The 27,150-nt window shown below is 37.3% G+C and overlaps 1 protein-coding gene across 8 annotated transcripts in view; it reads left to right on the forward strand.

Moving 5' to 3' along the window:
• Positions 1 to 27,150, forward strand: part of ZC3H12C (zinc finger CCCH-type containing 12C) — an 85,440-nt gene that overhangs the window by 20,281 nt on the left and 38,009 nt on the right. Inside the window, exons 2-3 of one of the 8 annotated variants that reach the window (XM_070803376.1) lie at positions 6,776 to 6,898; positions 10,504 to 10,588. The exons of 4 other annotated variants lie outside the window; for them this stretch is intronic. The gene's annotated coding sequence lies outside the window, so the exon portion shown is untranslated. Of the gene's footprint in view, positions 1 to 1,696; positions 10,589 to 10,620; positions 27,045 to 27,150 lie in introns of those variants that run through there. 3 more of the 8 variants (XM_070803375.1, XM_019975173.2, XM_070803379.1) reach the window with 3 other exon arrangements.

Below are 27,150 nucleotides of genomic sequence, written 5' to 3' on the forward strand. Positions count from 1 at the left end.
AGAGAGTGGGCTAGCCAGTAGTCACTTCCTTATGTGCACTCCACAACTCGACCACTCAGAGATGTTCACGGGGTTATACAGAGAAGAGAAGAAGGAGGAAGGTAACAGAGGTGGCCAGAAGGATAAAAGGGGGGAATGAAAAGGAGGGAGACAGATCCAGCCAGTAATCAGTTCCCTAAGTGTTCTCCACCGTCTGGAACACACAGAAATTCACAGAGTTGGGTAGAGTAGAGAGGGGTTAGGGAGGAGACACAGGCGACCTGGTGGAGAAAAAGGAGGGTCCAAAGGGAGAGAGAGCAGTCAAGCCAGTAATCTCACTCCCTAGTGAAAAATGGGTCCTGAAGATTGGGTCCTTATAGGTACAAAATTGGTAACAAATACATAAAAGCAAAAATTAAAAATCTAGAGTAGAGTTTGGAATTTCAAAAATACGATGTTAAAGAAAAGAAGAAGGAAAAGAAAGAGAGAAAGAACGAACAAACAAAAACAAACAAGGTCACGAAAATTATAGAGAAAGTACAGGTACAAAATAGATAACTAATACCAGAAAGCGAAAATTAAAAATCTAGAGTAGAGTTTGGAATTTCAAAAATACGATGTTAAAGAAAAGAAGAAGGAAAAGAAAGAGAGAAAAAACGAACAAACAAAAACAAACAAGGTCGCGAAAATTATAAAGAAAGTACAAGTACAAAATTGATAACTAATACCAGAAAGCAAAAATTAAAAATCTAGAGTAGAGTTCGGAATTTCAAAAATACAATGTTAAAAAAAAAAAAGAAGAAAAATAAAGAGAGAAAACAAACAAATACGAACAATGTCACAAAAATTATAAAGAAAATACAGGTACAAAATCGATATCAAATACCAAAAAGCATAAATTAAAAATCTAGAGTAAAGTTTGGAATTTCAGATATACAATGTTATATAAAAGAGGAAGAGAAAGAAACAGAGAAGAAGAAAAAAAAAAAAAAAGTCACAGAAATTATATAAAAAAAAAACTATAGGTACAAAATTGATAACATATACCAAAAAGCGAAAATTAAAAATCTAGAGTAGAGTTTAGAATTTCAAAAATATAATGTTAAAGAAATGAAGAAAAAAACAAAAACAAACAAAAAAAAAAACAAGGTCAAAAAATTATAAAATACATATATATGAAGTTTGCTGAAGAAGAAAAAAATAGGGTCTTTTTTTTTTTTTTTTTTGCAAAGTAATAGGATATAAAGGTGAAAATTAAAGGAACAATAGAGGACTTAAAATTTTTTTTTTTTTTTAATTAAAAAGAAAGAATGATCGTAAAAATAATAAAAATATATCTAGGACTTTTTTTTTTTTTTTTTTTTTGTGGGTGTTGTGGGTTCAGTTCATTTTTGGCTAGTTCCTTGGTCAGATTTATATTTCTCAAGATCTATAGGCCCCTTCCTATGTAGTCCGTAGTAACCACAGGGTTTTGATCTATTGCCTGTAGCTTCCAAGGCGTTTCCCTCTGTTATATCTTCTTCTGTTTGCTAGTCTCTTCAGTATCTGGTTTCCGCCCTGACTCAAAGGGCACGGTGGAGGACACTTTTTTTTTTTTTTTTTTTTAAGGCTTACTTGTTCAGTCGCGCTGTGGGGAGGGAGGGAGGGATGCTGCAAACAAATAACACTGGCGTGGGCTCGCAGTGCCTCAGCCACCCTGGGTCTGCCCCCGCTCACGGCGCGTGTAGCCTCCCTGTCCACACTGCTCGGACTCTAGGTTGTTCCGCCGGGAACAATCCGAGGCTGGCCCTGGGCTGCATGCACCTCCCAGGTCCAAGCCGCTCAGGTTCAGGCACTCGGGTAGTCCTCAGAGGCGCAGACTCAGTTGGGCCTGCGTTTTGTGCTCTTCCCAGGTCCGAGCGCCAATTTGCTCTTCCCAGGCGAGCGCCAATGCTGCGACTTATCGCCTCCCCGCCACTCGGTTATCTGGATGTAAAACCGGCGCACCTTCTCAGGCAGATGTTGACCATCCAGACCCCCAAGAAGTTTTAGTTAGCAAAGAAGCCTGCTTACAGTTTTATAGATAATGTCTCTCTGGGGCTGCGATTGCCCCCTTCCGGCTCTGGCTGCCTGTCACCGGAGGGGGAAGGTCTGCAGCCGGCTATCTCTGTTCAGTCCTTTGTTCCGTGCGCGGGCCTGGCGGTCTTAGGTTAGGGCTGGCTTTTCGCGTGGTAGGTATCCCACAGTCTGGTTTGCTAGCCCAAATTATTTCGCTCAGATAGCGCTCAGGGTATTCAGGCCAGATTCTTACTCTCAGCGATGCAGCCCACGCCGCGCCTCCCTGCCCAGCCCCGGTTTGCTAATGGCGGATGCAGGCGTCTGCGCTGCTTCTCTGCTGGGGGAGTTACCGTAGGGCTCGCAATCTGCGAGTTTTAAATTGTTTATTTATTTTTTCTCCCTGTTATGTTGCCCTCTGTGCTTCCAAAGCTCGGCACAGATTCGGCAGTGAGAAGGTTTCCTGATGTTTGGAAACGTTTCTCTTTTTAAGATTCCCTTCCCGGGACGGAACTCCGTCCCTCCCTCTTTTGTCTCTTTTTTTTTGTTTTTAATATTTTTTCCTACCTCCTTTCGAAGAGTTGGGTTGCTTTTCTGGGTGCCTGATGTCCTCTGCCGGCATTCAGAAGTTGTTTTGTGGAATTTACTCGACGTTTAAATGCTCTTTTGATGAATTTGTAGGGGAGAAAGTGTTCTCCCCGTCCTACTCCTCCGCCATCTTGGCTCCTCCTCTATCCAATACTATATTTTTAAATACCATCTACATGCCGCTGCTGCTGCTGCTAACTCACTTCAGTCGTGTCTGACTTTGTGTGACCCCATGGACTGCAGCCCACCAGGCTTCTCCGTCCATGGGATTTTCCAGGCAAGAGTACTGGAGTGGGTCGCCATTGCCTTCTCCATCTACATGCTAATGACTACCAAATATTTATCTCCAATCCCGACTTCTCTCTGTTACCCAGCTATCTTGGGACAGCTCTACTTGGATAGCAATTAGTATCTGAAACAAAATTATCTAAAACAGAATTTTTGTCCTTCCAAATCTGTCTCTTTCCAAGTCTTTCCCACTTTTGTAAGAGTTAATACCGACTTCTCAGCTGCTCAAACCAAAAATCTCAAGGTTCTTTGTTCTTCATGTCTCTTTCATCTTCCACATCCATCCAAAACAGGTCTTTAATCATTACTTATGATTAAATTAATTGAATTAACAATGTTCAATATTAGAAAAATCTATTATAGAATAAAATCTACTGGCTAATGTGTATTATTATAATTTGAATATACTATATAACTTATCTTTCTTACATTTAGGACTTTTGGATAAAGTATAAGTAAGATTATACATATATTTGGTTAGTTTTGTCCATCTTTGTTAGGTTTGTCAACATAATTATGCTATTCTCATAAACCGGTTGGGATGTTTTTCATGTTCTTAGGTGCCCTAGAAAATCTCAGTAACAGGAGTTTGCTAGATACCCACAGAACCTATAGGTTTAGTATTCTTTGTGAGAAATGGAATGGAGGGTATAAATCTTAAAGTTTTTATTTCTTCCATGATTATTCACATTTAAAAGCCTTTTATTCCTTTGTCTGCCTTTATTTTTGGTTTGTTTGATCACTTTGACCTTTGTAATTTAAATGTTTAATTGCTTTCTTTTTTTTAGAATACATTTACACCATTAATTTTTCCATTGAGTATCTGTTTGACCACATCACAGGTTATAATCCTGTTGTCATCCATTTTTAATGTCCAGAATTTTATTTTTCTTTAACCACCAGGTTATCTGGAAGAGAGATTTAATGTATATGAAACCATTTACCTCAGATTGGGACTTGAACCCATATGCCAGGACTTGAACCTAGCAAAACCCAGTTTGGGACCTGAAGCCAGCCAAAATCCTGCCTGGGACTCTAACCCATGTGGCTAGGACTCAAACCCAGCCAAAGTCCACACTCTCCCACCTGAGATCTCAGACCTGGTTTTAGGACCTAATGAAGCTCAGTTTCTTGATGTCTCATTGCAAAAAGAATTCAGTGAGAGACAAAGTAACAGATAAGAGAAGTGGCTTTATTCAGAGAGAAACACATTCCACAGAGTGTGGACCTTCACAGAGGGCGAGCGCAACTTTGAAGTGTGGTGTGGTTTGCTTTATGGGCTGGGTAATTTCATAGGCTAACGAGTGGGAGGATTATGACAACCATTTTGGGGAAGGGGCTGAGATTTCCAGGATTGGGCTGTTGCCCATGTTTTGGTTTTTGATGGTTGGCCTTGGAACTGTGTGGCGCCTCTGGGTATATTATTTAGCTTGCTGATGTGTTACAATGAGTGTGTACTGAGGATTAAGGTCTAGTCAAGTTGACTTGTCTGCCACCTTGATCCACTTGATTCTAATCAGCTCATGTTGTGTCCTCGGGCTATGTCATTCTTTTAAAGGTTGTGCCCTGCCACCCTCCCTTCTGTTTCATATAGCTACTGAGTTTTTATGGTTTTTATCATTTAAGGCCTATGGATAAACTAAGTAAATCTAATGCTTTGGATTGTCAGGGCTTTGTGTCATCATTGTGTAAGGATAGGATGGTGTAACTTTCAAAATAAGCTAAGTTCCCAGTTTATTTTAAAAATATTTGTGTTCTATAAACGGGGCATATCTGCCTGCAAATCTCTGCACCTCTTGATCCTCATGTGCTCCCTTCTGTGTGTGTGCTAGGATTTCCTGAGGTTGGAGGTTGAACCAGCAGCTCTGTTTTTCTATGCTCTTTCCTAGTTTAAAGTATTTCAGGGCGTACCTTCCAGGTACTCCCCACTCTTACCCCCCAAATTGTAAAGCTTTGGAAATAAAAACTAGTTCCTTCCTGACCGGTTTCTGGATGGGATGAATATATTGGCCAAGAGAAACTGCAGAATTATAGAAAGTACTCCACATTCTTTAAAATGGACGGTGGAGACCATTCTAGTTATCCCTATAAGTAAGAAAAACAAAATGCCTTAAATTGCTGCCCTTTTATTTCCCATTCACTTCTTTATTTTTCAGTGTTCTTTCAGGCCTTTTGATTACATTAAAGAGACCTCTTTAGAGGTCCTAAGGTCTTTAATCTCTCCCTTTGAATAAGAATGTCTGCAGGGAATCAGAGGCTTCTAATGTTTGAAGTCAATCCTGATCCACAAATTAAAAAGATTTTCTGTACTAAGAGAGTAGGTTCAGAATATAGTTACTATAAATGTGATTCTGAAAAAAAAAAAACATCAGGAATTGGCTTATAAGAAAAAAAAACTTCACAAAATTAATTTTGTGAATTTGGTTGATGTAGAAAATTTTACTACTGGCCTAGGTGGCTGGGAAGCACATGCCAGGTTGGCAGCTGCAACTTAGCTTCTAGACCATCGCATGCTGGGATAGCACCTGAGTGACGATCTGGCAGGTAGAGAAAGCACTTTGGAATTCCTTAGTGACAGCCAGAAAGCAGAATGTGAATTTGGCAAGAGCTCTGCCAGGTGCTGAGTCTTGGGCCTAAGCATTCCTCAAAATAACATGTAGATCATAAATGTTTATTCCCCACATTGATAGCAAATGAGTACTTAAGTTTTATGTGCATTTTAATAGGCTGAGTACTTATTTGATGATAAGCACCTAGTATAAGCTAATTCAGTTCAACATGGATTTATATTTTATCAAAATCCTGAAATAATTTCCTGTCAATGTGTACTTAGCCTCTTCTGCAATTTTTTGTGTTAGCTCTTAAAAAATAGTCAGAATTAGAAGATAAAATAATCAGTTATTTATTTTAGAAATACTAGGTCTAGGGACTTCCCTGGCAGTCCAGTGGTTAAGAATCTGTACTTCCACTATAGCGGGTATGGGTTTGATTCCTGGTCTGGGAACTAAGATCTTGCATGGTGTGTAGCATGGCCAAAAAAAAGAAAAAGTACTGAATCTAGAGACTGATAGTTTAATTGCTAAATCTTTGCTTCCTAATAAGGTAGCCTTTTGCTTACCAAACCCAATGGCTTAAGAATCTCTTCCAAGAGTGAGAACTGTGGTGAACGCGTTCTATGCTCCCTGCATCCCCTTCTCCCCAAGCATGTGTGTGTGCTCGCACACACAACGCACACAACACACTCAGGCACAGAGGAGGAAAGGTGAACCGACAAGGAAGAAGGTCCAGAGACTGCTAAGTTTTTATATTTAACAATCTTTCATCAGTCTTTTCAAATAGTCGCTTTGTTTAACAGGCTGTCCGTAGAGTATCCATTGTACCCCTTCCTCAAGAATCTTTCACACTTAGATGCTTAATAATTTCTCTAATCATATAAGCATCACATTACCCTCACTGATCTTTCTTTTCAAGTTTTGATTTTTTGTGGGGAGACTGGCTGGAGGAGCTAGGACAGGAGTATTTAGACTGCCAAATGGCAGCATTAAGTCTCTAGGTATCTTGAAGGCTGAAAAAGAAGATTGAAGATGCATTAAAAAGAGGAGGCAGAAGAGCAACTAGAGCGCACCTCCTGCCCCTGAACACTGGCAGTGCCCTGGCGGCGCCCGTCCTCACCTTGCACTCTTCTTTCCCAGTCGGTCCTGGCCCTCTGGGGCTTGTGCAGGCTGGGAAAGGACTGCAGGGTTGAGAATGGTAGTCTGGTTAATTTTGACCGAGAATTACAGGGTAAAGGAGAGCCAAGGTTTGCCTCATTGAACCACCTCTGTTTTCTCGTATGTGTGTATGTGCTCAGTTGCTCAGTCATGTCCAACTCTTTGCACTCCCATAGCCCGTCAGGCTCCTCTGTCCGTGGGATTTTCATGCAAGAACACTGGAGTGAGTTGCCATTTCCTCCTCCAGGGGACTTCCCAACCCAGGGATTGAACCTGCGTCAGTTGTATCTCCCATATTGGTAAGCAGATTCTTTACCACTAATACTACCTGTTTTCCCAATTCACTGCTATTCCTTCTTTTTTTCCCTCTTAAGTTATTATCCTTTTATTTATTACTAGTCTTTAATTCATACATAAGTGGGCGTGCCTTTTTTCTCTCCTGCCCCATTGAATCCATTCTCCTGGTTTAAAGTTCTTAAACAAACAAAAAAAACTTATATCTCTCTCCCCACCAAAATATCTTTCTATATCTTACTCTTTTTCCTGCCAAACTTTTTAAAACAATAAGATGCTGTCATCTCTTCTTCAGATCACACTTACTCCTTAACTGGGAGTTTTTAGCCTGTGTTCTGTGGTTCCCTGAAGCGTCCATTGATAGAAATTGGGCATTCTCTGATTTGAATGGGGAAAAAATTAGTATTTATATTTATATCCTCTAATTGAAATTTACTGTTTCTCTCAATTATTAATGTAAGCAACAAGTCCAATTTTAGTAACAGCAAAAGTTTCCCTATTGTATTACAGTTGAAATAAATATTCTTAACTGTCACTTTTAACTACTTTTGAATCATGAGAGTTATTAGATCTGCTACATCTTGTTATTTTAATGTATTAATAAAAGGCATATATTTTACTGTATCACATTTTTACATATTTTGATGACTATTTTAATATAATTGATTTTTTGTAATGCAGTCTGTTTTTATTTTACCCATTTAAAAACATTACTTTGAAAAGTGGTATATAGTCTTCATTAGACTGAGAAAGGATCTATGATGTAAAAACTTGGTTAGGAGCAGCTGCCTCTTAACCCCATCTGTCTTCATATCTCCAAAACAGCTCCCTCAGTGCCACTCATCACCTTTACCCGATGTCCTCAGTCATTCTGCAGTGTATTTGTATCATTTGATGCCATCAATTATTTTTTGTTACTCTCTCCTGTTTCGTCTTTAATATCAAATCCTTACTGGACCCATTGGCTCATCTTAGAAAATATCTCATAATACCTTCCTAACTTATCTGCTTTGAGTTTCTTGCCCCTCAAAACTAATTAGAGCTGAAATTACCATCCTAAAATGTAGTTAGAAACACATCATTCACATTCTCAGAAACTTTCAGTGGTTCCCCATTCTTTCTGTTTTTATTTCAAGTTTTATTTTATATTAGTGTATAGTTGATTTAATTACCTTTCTAAAATGTGGGTAGAACTACACCATTCCCTTTTTCAAAAACCTTCAGTAATTTCCAGGTAACAAAATTGAGACATTAGTATGGCATTCAAGACTTTGCATGGACTATCTACATCTTGACTTTCTAGCCTCTTCTACAGCAGAATTAAGCTCACATTTATTCTGTATATTTTCTCACCTTTCATGTCTCTGGGCCTTTGATCCTGTTTTCTCTAGGGAAAAGTCATTCTTTCCATTCCTTACTCCAGTCCACATCTTGCCCTACCACAGACACATACACAATAGTATATACAGGAATGTGTGTCGTCATTGTCATTCTCTTCTTAGCTTATACATCCACCTCTCACAACTTTCTCAAATCTGAGCAAATGTCTTTGTCTCTTGCATTCCATGATTTCAGGCTTCCTTGGTGCTTCAGTGGTAAAGAATCCTCCTGCCAGTGCAGGAGACACAGGTTCAATCCCTGGGTCGGGAAGAGACCCTGGAGAAGGAAATGGCAACCCACTCCACTGTTCTTGCCTGGAAAATCCCGTGGACAGAGGAGCCTGGTGAGCTTCAGTGTATGGGTCGCAAAAGAGTCGGACATGACTTAGCAACTAAACAACAACAACTCCATGATATATCACTATTACTAGCATTAATTTTGACATGCCCTATATTGTATAGGTATTCATCTGTTTGGTTTCTTTAGTATATTTATATTCCTTAGTGTAGCAGCTGTATTCGTGTTTATACCCTCTCTCATCTTCACTCAGTATCTCTCATAGTAGGCATTCAAATAAACAAACATTTCTTGAGTGAATACATGAATTCATTGAATACTGACTTAACCTGGTTGATTTAGTTTGATTAGGTGAGCATGGACCAGGCTGCTATTGTTCTGCCTTTCACCAGAGTATTATAAAAAGTATTAGTTGTGCACTTTTAAAAATGGAATTTGGTCACCTAGCTAACATCTGCAAAAATGCCATAAGAACTAAGTTACTTCATATCTAATGATAATACTATCAAAATAGAGTCCTAAGTCATAGGATTTTTTTCATAAAAGATTTGTTAAATAACAATTATTTAAGGGAGAAAATTATTATGGCTTTAATTTTTTATAGTAACTTACAGATCTTAAGAGAAAGCTAATTCTGAAGAGTATACTAATTTATTACTTTATTAAATGTTAATGAAATTATGAGAGAGGTGGAGGCAATGGCTGATCATTGTCTACAGCCATTTATTTTAAAATAAGTTTCCACAATCCACCATCTATATTGCTAAGCTGAAAGAAATGTTTTCTCATTTTCTGTAAGAAAACCTTTGTTTCCTTTCAGGTGCTTATTATACTTTCTTCTAATTTTACTTCCATTTTCTTCCATGTCCCTTCACTTCTACCCACCATCAAAATCAATGTATTTCTTGTAAATTACTGATTGCCATTCCTTTTTTAAAAACAAACAGGAAACAGACCTCTGTATTTCTGCCTTGTTTTCCCTCATCCCAGCCATTTTTTAAATGTTATTATTGATTTTTGGCTGCACTGGGTCTTTGTTGCTGCACATGGGCTTTCTCTAGTTGTGGCAAATGGGGGCTGCTCTCTAGTTGCAGTGAGTGAGCCTCTCATTGCAGTGGCTTCTCTTGTTGCAGAGCACGGGCTCTAGGTGTGTGGGCTTCAGTAGTTCTGGCACTTGGGTTTAGTTGCCCCAAGGCATGTGGAATCTTCCCAGACCAGGGATTGAACCCATGTTCCCTGCATTGGCAGGTGGATTCTTTACCACTGGGCTACCAGGGAGGTCTCCCAGCTGTGTTTATACTCATATTCCTTAGTAAGCTTTTTACCATTACCTTCTTTTTTTGGAATATTTTTTTCTTCCAGTTTTATCAAGATATAATTGCTGTAGCACTGTATACATTTAAGGTTTACAGCAGAGATTTGACTGACATACATTATGAGATGATTATTGTAATAAGTAAACATCTATCATCTCATATAGATACAAAATTAAAGAAATAGAAAAAGTATTCTTCCTTGTGATGAGAACTCTTAGGATTTACTCTAAACTTTTATATATAATGTACAGCAGTGTTATTTATATTTATCATGTACATTGCATCCCTGAGTGAAGTTGCTCAGTCGTGTCCGACCCTTTGCCACCCATGGACTATAGCCTACAAGGCTTCTCCATCCATCGGATTTTCCAGGCAAGGGTACTAGAGTGGGTTGCCATTTCCTTCTCCAGGAGATCTTTCCAACCCAGAGATTGAACCAGGGTCTCCCACATTGTAGGCAGATGCTTTAACGTCTGAGCCACCAAGGAAGATTGCATCCCTGGTACTTTTTAATCTTATAACTGGAAGTTTGTACCTTTTGACTGCTTTCCCCTATCCCTGCCCCTAGTAACCACAAATCTGATCTGTCTTTTTCTATTTTTTTGTTTGCTTTGAAGTATAATTGATCTACAACACAATGTTAGTTCCTGTTACACATCATTGTGATTTGGTATTTCTATACTTCTCAAAATAATCACCAAGGTAAGTCTAGTTATGATGTGTCACCATATGTATTCATATTTATTGATACCATTGTCTTCTGCTGCTAAGTCACTTCAGTCGTGTCCGACTCTGTGCAACCCCATAGACGGCAGCCCACCAGGCTCCCCCGTCCCTGGGATTCTCCAGGCAAGAGCACTGGAGTGGGTTGCTATTTCCTCCTCCAATTCATGAAAGGGAAAAGTGAAAGGGAAATCGCTCAGTCGTGTCCGACCCTCAGCAACCCCATGGACTGCAGCCTTCCAGGCTCCTCCATCCATGGGATTTTCCAAGCAACAGTCTGGAGTGGGGTGCCATTGCCTTCTAATTATCCTTATTAGCCAAAGTATTCCATGACACTTAAATCTTGAATTGCTTTTCTTCTAAAAAAAACTTTTTTCCAAAAAATTTTGGGCTTTTCCAAACTAAGTGTTCTTCCCCTTTCCCTCTGAGAAACATTGTTCTAAATTATTTTATTAATTTAACAAAATTCATATTGTGAGATCATGAACAAAGGCAGAACTTTAGAATTATATTAATGAAGACATAAAATAATGAAAATCAGGGTTTCTATCATTTGTATTGAAGTTTCACTTTCAGGATAAACTTTTAAGATAAGAATTAATATTTACTATGTGCCAAGCACTTTTTTCCGATCCCTGGATCAGGAAGATCCCCTGGAGAAGGGCATGGCAACCCATTCCAGTTGTTGTCATTCTTGCCAGGAGAATCCCATGGACAGAAGAGCCTGGTAGAGCCATGCACACAGTTGGACATGACTGAAGTGACTTAGCACGCATGCACGCATGCACTATTATTATATATTTATTACAACTCTGTGCTCTTGGTGGTGTTTTTATCCCCATTTTATGGTTGAGGAAACTGAGACACGAAGCAATTGTGTCATTTGTCCAGGATATTTGGATACTTTCTGAGAGAGTGTGTGTTACGGTGTCAGTTCTTATGGCCATTACATTATGAGATCTCTCTCTTGCTCATCCTGTTTTCTGTGAACACCATGCTGGAATATGCTCTGTCCTAGAACTTCTAGTAAGGGGTCCGGTACAGGTTTCAGAATACCAGTAAATTAGATATTAGAAATAGTGGTGCATATATAGGAACACATGGCCCAGTCTAATCTAGTTCCCTTTGGTACATGGGGCAATTACTTTGTCACTGAGAAGTTTGGGTAGAATACCATATCCCTTTTCTAACATTAGCAAAATCGTGGTACCCAAATGTGGCAAAGCAAGTAAATTAAAAAAAAAACAAAACTAACAAGTTAGTCTTATGATTATTGATGTAAAAATTCATAGGGCAGTATCAGCATATATACTATAATCCTCCAAAATGTTTTGATATTGGTAAATGTTAATTTAGTTCACAATATTAGTAACTCAAAGATGATTATGATCATCTTCAGTTCAGTTCAGTCGCTCATTCATGTCCGACTCTTTGCGACTCAATGAATTGCAGCACACCAGGCCTCCCTGTCTATCACCAATTCCCAGAGTTCACTCAAACTCACATCCATCAAATCGGTGATGCCATCCAGCCATCTCATCCTCTGTTATCCCCTTTTCCTCCTGCCCCGAATCCCTCCCAGCATCAGAGTCTTTTCCAATGAGTCAACTCTTTGCATGAGGTGGCCAAAGTACTGGAGTTTCAGCTTTAGCATCATTCCTTCCAAAGAACACCCAGGACTGATCTCCTTCAGAATGGACTGGTTGGATCTCCTTGCAGTCCAAGGGACTCTCAAAAGTCTTCTCCAACACCACAGTTCAAAAGCATCAATTCTTTGGCGCTCAGCTTTCTTCACAGTCCAACTCTCACATCCATACATGACTACTGGAAAAACCATAGCCTTGACTAGACGGACCTTTGTTGGCAAAGTAATGTCTCTGCTTTTGAATATGCTATCTAGGTTAGTCATAACTTTCCTTCCAAGGAATTCCAAGGTCTTTTAATTTCATGGCTGCAGTCACCATCTGCAGTGATTTTGGAGCCCCAAAAAATAAAGTCTGACACTGTTTCCACTGTTTCCCCATGATCATCTTAATGTATCATATTAATTCAATCCATATTTTAAATTTTTTTCCCTAAATCTTTCATGTAGAAGGAAAGCATACTTCTATAAGGAACTTTCTAAAGGCTGTATATTGTGTGGTATGTAAATGTATAGCTCTATATACATATAATTACATATAGGTACAGAGGATGAGATGGCTGGATGGCATCAGCAACTCGATGGACATGAGTTTGAGTGAACTCCGGGAGTTGGTGATGGACAGGGAGGCCTGGCGTGCTGCGATTCATGGGGTCGCAGAGTCGGACACGACTGAGCAACTGAACTGAACTGAACTGAGCACTTATTGAGTGCTTACTTTGTGCCTGGCACTGTTCCAGTGTTAAGTGTTTTGTATATGTTAACTCATAAATCTCAAAACAACTATTTATTTACAGCTGAAGCATGAAGAGGTAAATTTGCCCAACATGATATAAAAGTATGTTTTGTGTGTATGTGTATGTACAACCTAACGAGCCATCAGTGTGATGTGCTGTATGCTAAGTATAATGCTTGAGAGTAAAACACTAAAGACATTCCCATTAATATCAGGAACATCACAAAATAATCACTGTTAACGCTGCAATGTAATTAGACAGAAGTATGGGGCAACAGATATAAAAATTGGTAAGAAAGAGGCAATCTGATGATTTTACATTCTTATATATGCCTGGAAAACCCAAGAGCCTCAGTGAAGCACTAATAGAAACACTGAGTTCCCTGAGATACCTCAGTCACTAAAGTTTCATATATGTGAATAAAATAAGTATTTTTTTAGACACCAACAATAACTAGTTAGAAAATATGAGGGAAGGAAAAAACCACCATTCATAGCAAGAACAAAAGCAAACTATTTTAAGACAAGTTTAAAAAGAAACTTATAAGCCCACTACAAAGAAATCTAGGGAACTATATTGACAGAGGAAATTTCAATAAATTATTCCTGATTAAACAATATAATCTTTCATGCTTTTTAAGCAAGTATTACTGCAACACACTCTCCATCAAACTCCCATTAGCTTTTTGGTTGAAACTTGTCAAAACAGTTCTTAAGTATCTGGAAGCACATACATGCAAAAGATTCTCCTATGATTCAAATGGTGTGTAAAGTTTTGAGAAGCGTTGCCCTGCAAAGCTCTTCATGATGTGGCTTCCCTGGACCTCGCCTTTCTGACTTCACTTTCTGACTCCTCCCCTTGCTCGCCTGCCACCAGTCATACAGGCCACCTTGCTGTCCTGCGCTCATCTCAGAGCTTTGTACTTAGCCCTGTGTCCTCCTTTTACACCTTCCTTCCACTTCATTTTGGTATCTGCACAGACACCACCTTATCAGAGAAGGCCTCCCTGATTAAAAGTTTCTCTGTAGTATCTATTGTCACCTGACATGTGTTTATTGTTTGCATCCTCTCCCTCTGTGAACTTGCTGAGAGAAAGGACTGGCTTTGTTCCTGCTGTATCCCCAGGACCTGGCACCTAAGAGGTGCCCATTTGCCAAATGAAACTGGCATTAAAAATTACAGGTTCGGTCACTAAGAATTCTGAGGAGAGAGTGAAATTACAGTCAATCTTGTTTTTCCTTGAACAGTTTGCCCTTGAATATCACAGGCAGTAGGGACACCACCCACCCTCTGTGCAGTCAGAAATTCTTCTATAACGTCAGTCGGCCCTCAGGATCCAGGGTTCCGCACCCCCGGATCAGCCATCCCAGAATCACACAGTCTCGTGGATGCATGCATTTCAAACCCGGTGTTGTTCCAGGGTCAACTGTAGCTATGTTCTGTGAAGTTACGACAAATACTGAACCACTGCTCCTGAGGAAATACAAGATTAGGGTCCTGCAAGCCTCCTGTCGGAACATTTTCATGGACCAGTCTATCCATAACCTTATTGTACATGTGGTACTGTTTGAAAAAGTGAAAGCAAAGTCGCTCAGTCGTGTCCGACTCTTTGCAGCCCATGGACTGTAGCCCGCCAGGCTCCTCCATCCATGAGATTTTCCAGGCAAGAATACTGGAGTGGATTGCCATTTCCTTTTCCAGGGGATCTTCCTGACCCAGGCATTGAACCCGGGTCTCCCGCATTGCAGGCAGACACTTTGCTGTCTGAGCCACCAGGGAAGCTAAACGGTACTGTGGTACTGTTTAGAGACACTTTATTAAGTATACACTGTCGATTCATTAACACTGAACCTATAACAGCTCTGTAACTTGTACCTGAACAAAGCTTACCTAACACGCATATTTCTTCATAAGACACATCACGTCTTTCTTGCACTTAGCACTTCAGCACTAGACTTGGGGCCCATTTAAACAGCAAATTCACCAACAGAAAGCACAAAAATGCGAAAATCATAGAGCTAACCAGTCCTTTTTAGGACACTTGTTTCAACATGAGGGATTTGTTCAGCCTCAGCTGGAATGTGTGCTTCTGGCAACTCAGATTTTTCGCCTCTCTGCACAAGCACATGGCTGTGGAATGGCTGTAAAGCACTGCACAGACCGATTTGGGGGTAAATAGATGTCAGTGAATAGGCAAGTTTGCAAGTACAGAATCTGCAAATAATGAGGACCAACTATACATCATTCTTCCAATAAGTATGTACTGTGTCTCTACTATGTACCATGCCCCCAGACATTTATCGAGTCCCAACCGTATGCCAGGCCCTGTGCAATACTCAGATAATCCAAAAATGAGTTTAACGGTATTCTGGGAAAGGTTTCAAGGCAGAGTTGGGAACCTTCCATACTAATAGGTGAGATTTTATCCTGTGAAGCTATGGAGAAAGGTATTTTAGGAGAAAGAATCTTTAAGTCAGTGTTTTTAAACTTAGCTGTACATTAGAATCACCTGGCCTATGGCCATGCTTCACCTAGACCAAAAAAAATAAACATCTCTCAGGATGAAATTCATATGCCAGTATATTTCAAATCTCCCCAGATGATTCCAGTGTGCAACCAAATTGAAGGAACTGCCTTAAATCCTCGTGTTTGGCTGGAGTGCAGGTTATGTGAAGGGAAGTAAAGAACAAATAAATCTGGTAAAGAGATTTTTGGCCCAGTTATTGAAATGCTGTAATTTAGCACATATTTATTAAGCACCTGTAGGCACTCTGCTAGTGCTGGAAATACAGCAGAAAACGAAATACAAGAATCTTTGGTCTGTTAGAGTTTATGGTTGAATTGTTTTGGCAGCTGTTTAGGATGATTCATAGTCTAGATTTAACTTATAGTATTTGGTGATTTTCATTTAGAAGGAATCTTGTCAGAATTCTAAATTTAATTGCAAATTACTATATCATCCTCTGATATGAATAGAACTCTATAAAGAAAAAATTGTGTTGTGAACTTCTGTGCTAGTCTTAGCATTTTCTAACACAACCATTAATTTTGTTAGCCTCTCAAAGAGTTTTTCAGTTTCTTGCACACTAGGACAATTATCTAAAACCAGTAGTACCATTGGAAGTACTAACTCAAGCATTTCATTTCTCATCTTACAGGAATTGGTGTATAAGAAACAACTGTCTTGATTATTAGTAAGAATTTATATTTAGATCAAACTTAACAATTAACAAAGAACTTTAATTGGGTCATAGTTGGTTTGCAACTCCTTTTATATTATTTGCTGTAAGCTACATTTTATTTTTTCCTGAGTTCCTTTATGTTCAGTGTCCTATTATACTATCTTCTAGATCATTAGCAAAAACAGAGACCCCTAGAGTCCTCTTATAATTCTGTCTGATACGGTTATTCCTTATGGTCTGAGTCTGTCAATTTCACTTTTAAACTTTTGGTCAAGCAGTTTTGAATTAGCTTGCTAAATAGTTATTTAACACCTAAAAAAGAAAAGACCTGTGCCAACCTCAGCTTGTATACATACTCTGAGCTGAAATGAAGGTGCATGAGTGAGCATGTATGGGTGGGAAGTGGGAGGTACCATGCTATGGGGTCAGAAGGAGAGACTGGTCTTTGAGAGGAAAGTTGTAAATGTTATTATCATTCCTGTCAGAGATAAGGTGCCACATATACCATCCAGTTGTCTTATAATGCGGAGAATATGTCTTGCATATATTTCATATAAAATTATACAGTTTGGGTCAGCTTTTCCTCAGTTTCAGGGGTGCTTAATACAACTGTGTGTTTTAACATGGATGATATCATGTGCTTCATACTTCTTTTAAATCATACAGGTCCTTTTTCCCTCATGAATTTTCTCTCTCCTGCTCCCCACACAGCTGCCTTCGCAACCTAGTACATCATTTTGGGTTCATTTATATTCCCTGAGCTCTACTAAAATCTCTCATTCCTTGAATATTTGCAAGTTGTATAGGAATTGAAGATCACCTTTTTAAAAAACTTGCTTGTTTATTCGAATTTTTAAAAAATGTGACATGGAGCTTGCGGGGCCTTAGGGGAGAGAATTGCCTGGCCATCCAGTGGTTAGGACACGGTGCTGTCACTGCATGGGCCCAGGTTTGATCTCTGGTCCGTGAACTTCAATCCCACAAGTCAAGCCACACAGCCAAAAAAAAGAAAAGAAAAGCTAAATGGAAAGCTAGTCATTAGGAAATATTTGAAGTCGTAGGATATGGGTTATATTGTCACTTAAAGTGACTAGAAAAGTTTCTTTGTTTTTAGATCACTGAGAAAAAATTCTACTTTGTGGATATACTGTTTGTCTCTGAACCATAAAGAGAATCAAGATTTGTCTTCTCTTAGTCATATGGTGCTGAAGTATTCTTATAGTGAAACCCTAAGAATTTTGACTTGGGGAAGCATTATCTTTCTTTGTTATAGAATTGTTTCTTTTATTTTTTTAACTTTATCCCTTCATAGTATTTTTAAAGTGGTCTGTTCAGAGTTAATTTATGTAAGTCTTTTAATCACCTTTTTTTTTTCCTTAGTAGCTCTTTATAACAAAACGTTATTGAATATTGTTTTTTCCTGTCTTAGTTCTGAACCAACTGAGAAACAGACAAAGGAGCCAGGCAGATGGACATAAAAACAGCAACTCTTGTTAATGAAGCTAATGCAGAGCATGACTTAAGAGCACAGCACAAAGGGCTTAGTAACACTGAACCCCCAAATTAGAAAGATTTAATCACTCAGTCTCAGGCAGCGCTGGAGAGCAAAGCAACTCTGTGCTGTCTGCACCAGGGTGGACCCCAAGAGAAATGTGCAGAGGCAGGGGCACTTGGCTCACACAGACCCCTTCCCCAAGAGGAGTAGGAGGCCATAGGGTAACTCCAAGGGATGCCTCTCTAGTCAGGAAGTTGGGGCAGAGAAGGGGAGACCAAGAAGAGACCTCTCATGCCTGCCAGGCCTGAGCTTATTACTCAGTTGCACAGCTGCCCTGAATATTGAAAGCAGCCCCCATGGCAGAGCCAGGGCTGTGGAAACACTGCAGATCACTGCGGGCTCTTTGATAAGCTCACCCTGTTCACCAGGAGAAATAAAAGCTAGCAGGGAGCATTTTGTTCATGTGAATGCCTGCATTCAAATTTGCAGGAGCCCATTTCTTTACTGGTCCTGTTTTTCAGATGTCTTCTAGATAGCAACACACTGCTAGGTACCATATAGGTTTTTTTTCTGAATGGATTAGGAAGATTAAATGGATCTGCCCTCAAGGAGCTTACAGCCTGGTTCATAAGTAAATGCTATATTGTGCAGTACAGACTATTCATGTTATAGAAATTCAGTAAAAACCAGACTGGTCCAAGAAGATTTTATGGAAAAGTAAGCCTTGAGCTGGAATTAGAACAAATATGATGTGGGTAGGTGAGGCTGTGCAAGAGAACATGAGTGAAGGGACCGTTGTTTCAGCATCTGTGACTTCAACCTTAATTGAAGTGGGAAATAAGATGACAGAGCTTAGGGGAGCCCCCACTGTAAGGGGAGTCTTGAGAACAACCCAGAGGACAAGAGATGTGGTCTACTGCTGAGATTTTTTTTTTTAAACCTAAGAGTGGTGTCAGTGAAAATTACTTTGGCAGGGATGTACTTAGGGAGTATAGAAGGAAGGAGATAAATTAAGAAACAAAAGTAATCTAAGTCTAAGGAAATGAAATATAGTAAGGGTCTCTCATGCCCATCTGACTTACTACATATATAATAACTGTCATAGGTTAGAGAGTAGTCCCTGATTGATTTTGCTCCATTCTTTTACACTGGGTGCATAAGTTAGGTTTTTGGTTAGTTGGTGGTTGTTGTTGTTTAATTAATAAGAGTTTTTTGTTTAAATTTAATCTTTCAAACTTCTAGAGACAGTTGGGAAGATTTGAATTAATAATCTTATTTCAGTGGTGGTGTTGTGAGGATCAAAAGAGATTGTAGATTGAAGGAGAAAAAAATGCATACTAGGAGAAAGGTTCCAGGAAGCCAGGTTGGATCACCCCTGACAAAGAAAATTGATGCCAACACCAGCATGACAGCCCACGTGTTTCCCACTCATACCTCAGCCAACAGTTGAATTCTCAAATGTTAGGAAAGCCTTTGACACTGACAGATTTTAGTATTACAGCCTGATACAGCTGTTTGCATTTTCTCTGCAACTGGGAGTAGAGCAGGACCATTGGACTCAAAAAGGCTGGGGAGGGCCTCTGTTCACCTACAGGTGTTTTAATGTGCTTATCAAGTTATCCAATACTAGCAACCAGCATAGTCTAAATACCACAGCAGGATCTGATTAGCTTTTTCAGATCACTGCCTTTATTTGCTGTTTGCAAAAAAGCTTAATCCAGTCCTAGGGATCAGGCTTCCCACTGAGCCTGTGGGTAGTTTTCTCTCATTCTTTGTGTTCACAGTGGCAGGAATTAGTGAGAGGATTCCTCCTCCTCCTGAATTAAAGCTATAAAGTAGTAACTATAGTAGCAATGGGGAAAAAGAGAAGAAAGAAAGTCCAAGGGAAAGAGGGACTGTCTGTTCATACTAAAGAGTGTCTTTTTTATATACAAAAGGGAAAAGGGTTCAATGTAAATTCATAAATATTGACCTCACTATCTCTAGTCAGTACATAGCTTATGTTTTATTTGGTTTTAGTTAACAACTTTGCATGAATATATATTATATTTTTTATCTTGATCTTATTTAATCAAATTCAGTTTTACCAAAAGTCTATTTATTAACTATACTAGTGGCCTTGATTTATCTTTCGTACCTTTTACTCATGAGATTTTTTTTTTTAAGTACCAGCACACCACCAAAAAAAAAAAAAGATAAAATTCTAACTTTTTTGATTCCTGTAGTGTTCATATGCATAAAATTTGAACTCTATGAAATTCACTTTATAATTTTCAATAAACTCTAATATTAGAAATGCTTTATATTGATCTCTAGTGGCTGTATGAAATTAGGCCATGGGTGTAACTGTTGCAAAAACATTGCTGTAATCCTTGGTAGAAAAAGAATAATTCTTCCTTTAGAAATTAGTTTGATACTTAGAATCTAATCATTACATTTAGTTTAAAAGTATTTCCACAAATTTTAAAATTTTCTAACATTTTTAGAATGACATACTTCCATGGAATATTAAGTTCTTTTTGAGGAAAAATATCTGTAGACAAACAATGACCTACAAACACCATACTTCATATTTTAGTTTTCTTTCTGGAAATACCACTAATTTTTAGGCTTTTAGTAGGCATACGGAATGTTTTCAGTGAGGTAGCTGAAAAATTTTAACCGTATAGAGTATATTTTCCTCTTATTTTGTAAACAGAAAGCATCTATTTGACTTAAATTTGACTGAGTACAATAAAGACACGCCCAAGAGTCCCAACCAATATTAACTTTTTTCTAAGTTTTCTCAAATGGTCCTGTGAGTAGTGTCTATATATTTGTATGTGAGAAGAGAGATTGATTTAGATTGATTGAGATTGTTTGGGGTGCCTTAGCCAAATTTTATACCTGTACAGTGCTTGATTATGTAACGGGAAAGCCTAACCTCGGCTTCAATGAGCTTATATCAGAAAATTGTATTTTAAGAGGAGTTTTTTGCCTTCAGTCTTCTAATTTGCACTGGAATAAAAGAGGCTGTGTGTGTGTGTACGTGTGTGTGTGTGTGTGTGTGTGTGTTCTACATCACATAAGCAAGTAGTAGAACAGCTCTAGATATTGTTTAGTAAGGAAATATTCTCACAACACCTGATGGTGTTTAAATTTTGATTGAATTTTCATAATCAGAGACCACTCAAGATATAATTTATGCAGCTCTCAAAAGCAGATAGTCCAGAACATTATAAATACTCTAGTCTGGCAATCTTTGAAATAAATCAGGATAACAAGCTTCCTCACTGACAGGGATGATTTCTGTATACTTGGTGCCCTTGTAAAATATTTCAATGTTTCTTCTTTGTAAATAACTTTGTTACTTGTTCCTGAACTGAAATTTATACATCTTACAAATTTTATGGAATACAAATACAACACATAACATCATGTTGTATATTAAAGCATAATGAAAGATCTTTCTTTCATTACATGATTAGTTTCGATAATAAAATAATTTTACACTATTTGACACAAAGTGGGTCATTTTGGTGGTTTTAGATTGAAATTAAATAGTTTTGTCTAAATATTCAGTTTGGATGACTCACTTGGCATAAAGTTGGACCAGACTTGCTTTATTTTACTACATTGTACTTCTAATGAACTTTTAAAAATCATTTCTGTTTATAAGCTCTTAAACCTTTTTCTTTTGCAGTCTTACTTTCATCATCTCTGTTTTATTGTCTTGCAACAAATCAACCAATACTTAACAAATATTTTATATTTCCTAGTATTTCCAGGGAAGTAGTTCTACTCTAACCTCTGTCTCATTTCCCCTGTAAATCATTTATTAAAGAAAAGGGGTTACTGCAGTAGTTAATTACTACTTTGACACACCTCATTTTCTTTTTTTCCTCAGAAACAAAAAACTCAAAGACTAGAGGATAGCCTAAACTTTTAGGAAACATGCAACTTTTACTACTTTAAAATATAATTGGTTTCTTTGTTTTGTTTAAAAACAAGGAGGAAAAGCTGAAGTCTGCCCAAGCCAGGTGTTTCTTGTTGGCAGCCTGCTCCCTAATGACTCTGCTCTCAAAGAGCAGCTGCCTACTAGCCAGCTTTGTATGGCCTATTGTTGCTGCACACCCCCTCGTTAATACACAGGCTGCCCGGGGCAGCCCCAAGAATGACATCAACTTGCTTATCTTAGAAACCTGCGAACCTGACGCAGGGTGCTGAGGTTGGCTTGCATCTGCCTGGCCGACTAATTGTGAGCTTTCTGGCCTGTGATTGGCTGTTATTCCACTCGGTAATAGGTTAAGCAAAGACATTGCCATTCCATCTGTTCACTCATTCATTGTTCTTCTTGCCTGCCTGGAAGTCTGCAGCTAAAATTGTGTTAAGGAGTTACTCCTGAAGCTGCTACAGAAACCAATGTCTTTGTATTTTCCTGTGAACGTGAGTATATGTGCTACTTAATGCCTTGGAAGTTAAACTTTGCTAAATATTCAGAATATTACTTTGAACTCTGTTAAGGATAGAATGCACACATTTGAAAGGCTACCAATTGTTACATAGTGCCAAAATACCAGAAAATGTAATTCTTTCTGTAAAACATGTCTGTGAAGCAGACTTTACATTTTTATGTTCTGCAGTTATATAAATGATTACTTACAGTTTCATAAACATTTGCAAGACAGTAGGCATGTAAGTAACCATTTGTACTTAAAGATAAGTTAAAATATTATGATATTTTGATAAACAGTAAATTTAGATTTTATCTTCTTGTCGCATTCCTAGTTTCCTTAAGGTGTCACTGTCAGACCTAGATGCTGCAAAATGATAGTAAGATTTGATAGATTTTTCAACTGTCTTAAAAATCTAGCTTGGGGAGATGGATTGCTGTTTGATGTTTCATCTTGTTGTAATTATGATGATTAAGCATTCATTTGCTTTGTCAGCAGTTTCAGTACTCATGTATAGTTTCATGAGTTTCTTCCCACTTTTTTTTTTTTTTTTTGCTTGCATTAGTTTTAGATATGAGATTAAAGACGTCTCTTAGAGAACTGTTGCTTTCAAGAGATCTGTAATGGGGAAGGGAGGAGACAAAGACTTTCATCTATCAGTTGGGAGGAAAAGAAAGAGCATAAAGGGTTAAAAAAGAGGTTTTCCTTTCTACCACATGCCCTATTGTGTGAGCATATGCGTAAGTCTATTGAAAGTTTTCAGAAGATGGGCAGGCCACCAGTTGCTGGTCTCCTGCAGTTCCAGTAGACATCTGTTGCCCCAGAGCATTAACCAATCTGTTCAAAGGGACATCCTTCTTTTGTTAGCTAGAGAGATGCAGACAACAGCACTCACTGAAATACAATGGTAATTAAATACACAGAGACTACAGCAGTAGGTATTTATTACATATTCATTATTTTATTTTCATTGTTCTCCTACTATTACCATTTGGATAACAATCAGAACCCACTTTATGGCATTGTAACTCGATGTTACAAACAAACAACTTGATTTAACAAGTTTATGGTCTAATATTCCTGATTAATATGATGCTCTTTAGAATATAAAAATATTTTTTTACTGGATTTGAGATAAAGGATTATCTAAGTTATCTAATGAGAACTTTAAGAAAAGCTCACTAAATGGGGAAATCTTTGTGTATGCAGCAGATTTTTAGTAAATAGCCATTGTATCATAAATCTGCTTTCAGCTAGTATAAAACTTCTTTTTGGCAATTAAATAATTGTTTATACTTTATCATCAACAAAATTAGCATGACATTTTAGTTCTTTTTCAACATATAATATTATTTTTTAACTTACTAGGCCTTCAGCAAGAAAAATTGTTCATTTCCAATACAATATTTGAAGGAAATCTAAAGCTCTGTGAGTGCAGAAATCTGTTCTTAGACTATTAGATGTTTCCCTAGTACCTTTTGTGTTCATGAATATAGTATATATAAGGACCAGTCATAACGGGTCTCTGATAGAGAGCCTAAATGTTAAGCTGTATTCTTGGAGTTTTTTGATAACTGTGGGAATATAAACACTGACCTACTTTGTGTATGAGACTATCTAGGCTGCTCCTTCATGAAATGAGGAAAATTACCCTTGTTAATAGATGATTAAAGATGATTTATATGTGTTTGCATTTCAAATGGCAAAACTTAAAAGTTCATGGTTTAAAAACTGAGGAGAAAAATATTTTCTTCCTTGCATGTAATAGTAAATTTTGTGATGTTTTTGGAATCTTTGCTAAATATTTTCAAAATTATATTGGTCATTTTTAAGGCACTGAACACAAATTAAGATCATATACCATTCTTTGTTCTAAGATGTCTTATAATAAAAATTCCTTGTAAAGTTTTGCACATTACATTAAGTAATACTGCAGTCTATGAAACTATTTTTGTTGGCTTTTAAATTTTAAGAATAGCATTTAATTTTTTTTTGACTGGATTTCAAAATATTGCCAATTTTTCTTAGTGCCATATTCGTTCAGGGCAATCTTTTACTAATTACAAGTAAATAAGAAAGCATTTTAGAGATTAAAGTTTTAAAAACCAAATCTTTACCATTTGGGTCAGTAAAAATAAGTTATTTCAAATTTATATTATGTAATGGAGAAAATATATGTATCTTACAGGTCTGGTAATTAAACTTATTTGTTGTTATATGTACTGTTTCATATTTAGTCTGTTGATTTATAGGAACTAAAAATTATTTAATTGCTTGCTTGGTACAAGATGACATTGGATAACATTCTTTGAGGTAACCAGTGAAATCTGGAAGATGAAGAGAGGCCTGTCAGTGTGAAAAAAAAGTTCAACCAGAATATTTTAAAAGAAAAGTTGTTTTGCCTAACAAAATTAGGTATAAATTTTTTGAAGTAGTGTAAATCAAGCTTACACTTATACCTAATATTAAAAATCGTGTTAGCTTACTTGGAAACATTTTAGTTTCATAGTACTTATATGAATTATCACAAGCTAAAGGTGTGGTATTCACTCAGTACAAATGAGTTTTATCTAGCTTAATATTATAAAAAGGAAACAACTGATAATACCATTTTATCCCTATCTAATCATTATAGTCCTATAATAAAATTACACAGAGCAGATTTACATAGTGTTACCAACACTTTTAGTATGAGACTGAAAGTGATAACAGAAAAGATTTAAATACGTTTTTAGGCTGGTTAATTTTCAGTTTAAAAACTTTATAATATCTGGTTTTACTTCAACAAATGTGAAAATTCTTTAAACATAATATTTCATTCTAATGTTCCCCACTGGCTGTATTTTTCATAAAGTGTTCATTTTGTTTAAAACAGTCCAAAAGAAAAACATTACAGCTCAATATTAAAATAATATTTCCTAGTTCAATTCAGGGATTTGGTCGGTGAATCATTATCTTGACGAATTATCTCACAACAGCACTTATGCAAAATCCAAACTTTTTAGGGGAGATCAAAAATGTTGCCCATTAAATACACTTCCTGCAGTCAGAGCAGATTGTGAGGTTTACAGAACAATGATGTCGGAGCTTCCAGATTGGTTTGGCAGCTGCATTGTTCTCAGAGGGTAAACCAGACGCACTTAAGTCCCAGTCTCTTTTATAGGCTTTTGTTCATACCAAATTATTCTTTCACTGTGCTAGCATTCATGATGGCACGTTGAAAGAGTGCCGCTTAGCAACCAGCTCTGGTTGCCAGGCAGCCCAGCTTCCAATAGGTTTTCCTTGTTTAAGATACTTTTGGTGGAAGCTCTACCAAGGCCACAATACAGATTTTTTTTTTTAACTGTATCCCTTTATTAGAATGCTGTTGTGATTTGTTGCTTGCATTATGGTGTCAGTATATTACAGTAGTTAATAAATCACTGAGTATAAAAATTTGCTTTCAAAATCCCTTCCTTTAATTCTAGTAATTGGGCTCATGCACATCCATATTAATAGAAAGAAATTGAAATGGATACAGCTTCATAATAGAGCAGATGTATATAGAGGTCTCCCGAGGAAAATTTCTTTTTTTATCATTTGTGCAATCAGAAGCAAAGAGAGGGTGATGTTTCTTTAAAAACTAATGAATGCCATATTAGAACAATGATATTAAAGTTATCTGTCTTCTCAAGGGATAAAACCTGAAGAAACTCCTGTGGAAATGTGTAGGAGTTCTACACTGGAGGGATTTTAAGTGTACTGTTATCAAGCTAAAGATTCCATGGTCTCTTCTCTAGTATTTACCATAGTTAATATAATTTATTTCATTATGTAGAAATATTTCACTCTGTAATAATTTAATCAAATGCATTCAAATGTGCAGCTTCTTAGAAAATCACTTAGCATTTTCTCTTAGCATTTATATATCTTCTTTCTACTGTAAATAAGATGTTGAGGAACTGTAGAATAAGATGTTTTTCCAATTTCCTTTTTTAGATTATTTAAATAGGTGTTTTATGACAGTCTCAAATTCAGCTGCCACTGGCTTACTAATGTTAATCATGGATAGAACACTGAAATTGCCTTAATAAGTAAACTACTGATGTGCATATTGTCCCTCCAGTGAAGCACAAGAGAAAATAATTTTATTTTGCTAACCTGTTCCTGGTAGAGAAATAATGATGAATCTCAGTAGACTCTAAAGAAACTAGTAAAATGACAAAAGTGTTTTAAACGTAAAAGCATTCCTGCATGCGGAAAGTAGAAGAAAAGATGACTTTAGCCAAATGCAGATGCAGTTAAGTAATTATCTAATGTGACACACAAGTATTTTCTGCCATAAAATTCAAGAAATTAGAATAACATTTATTCACTTATTCAGTGTACTTAATTATCTGCCGCTAATGAAATATATTCCTATACTTTCTATAATTGTGCTAGAATAAGAGCTTTTCCCTCTGGAATGAAAGAGACCACTCTTTGGCACTTAATAAGGGTAGCACAGTGTTGAGAGTTGTATTCTGTTACTATGTTCAGGATTCACAAAATAAAGATTATTACGGCAAAAATATTCACTTCTTAAGTGGAATATAATTCACTTTGTAATTATTTCATTCCTTGTTGGCTCTTGTAGAATCTGTGGTCCTTTATTACCATACCTAAATTATTTTTGAAAGTCTTTAGATTAATCCAAATTAACAGCTTTTAAATTATAGTAAGTTAATGTTTTCCTTTTCACATGGCTTTCTCTTTAAAAGAATTTTTGCAAATTTTTGTGAACTCTTTTAGAGAAAATGCATATAACCTGTCATAGCACATCTAAAATATGCTTTTTTTTATTATAATATTCTGTGTGTCACTGTAGAAACAGGCCTTTCTAACTCTGGGAAAATCTCTTCTATCTAGATTGAGAAGCAGCATGATACTGTGGAGAAAGCAAGGGTTTGGAAACCAGACAAAACTGGGTAAAAAAAAATCAGTTCCTCCACTTATTTACTTTGCTGCCTTGGAGGGAATACTTAGCCTTTCTAATTCCTAACTTCATTGTCTGAAAAAGACACGATACTATCT

Source organism: Bos indicus, chromosome 15 (assembly GCF_029378745.1).
Source record: "Bos indicus isolate NIAB-ARS_2022 breed Sahiwal x Tharparkar chromosome 15, NIAB-ARS_B.indTharparkar_mat_pri_1.0, whole genome shotgun sequence".
In the NCBI taxonomy this organism is placed as follows: domain Eukaryota; kingdom Metazoa; phylum Chordata; class Mammalia; order Artiodactyla; family Bovidae; genus Bos; species Bos indicus.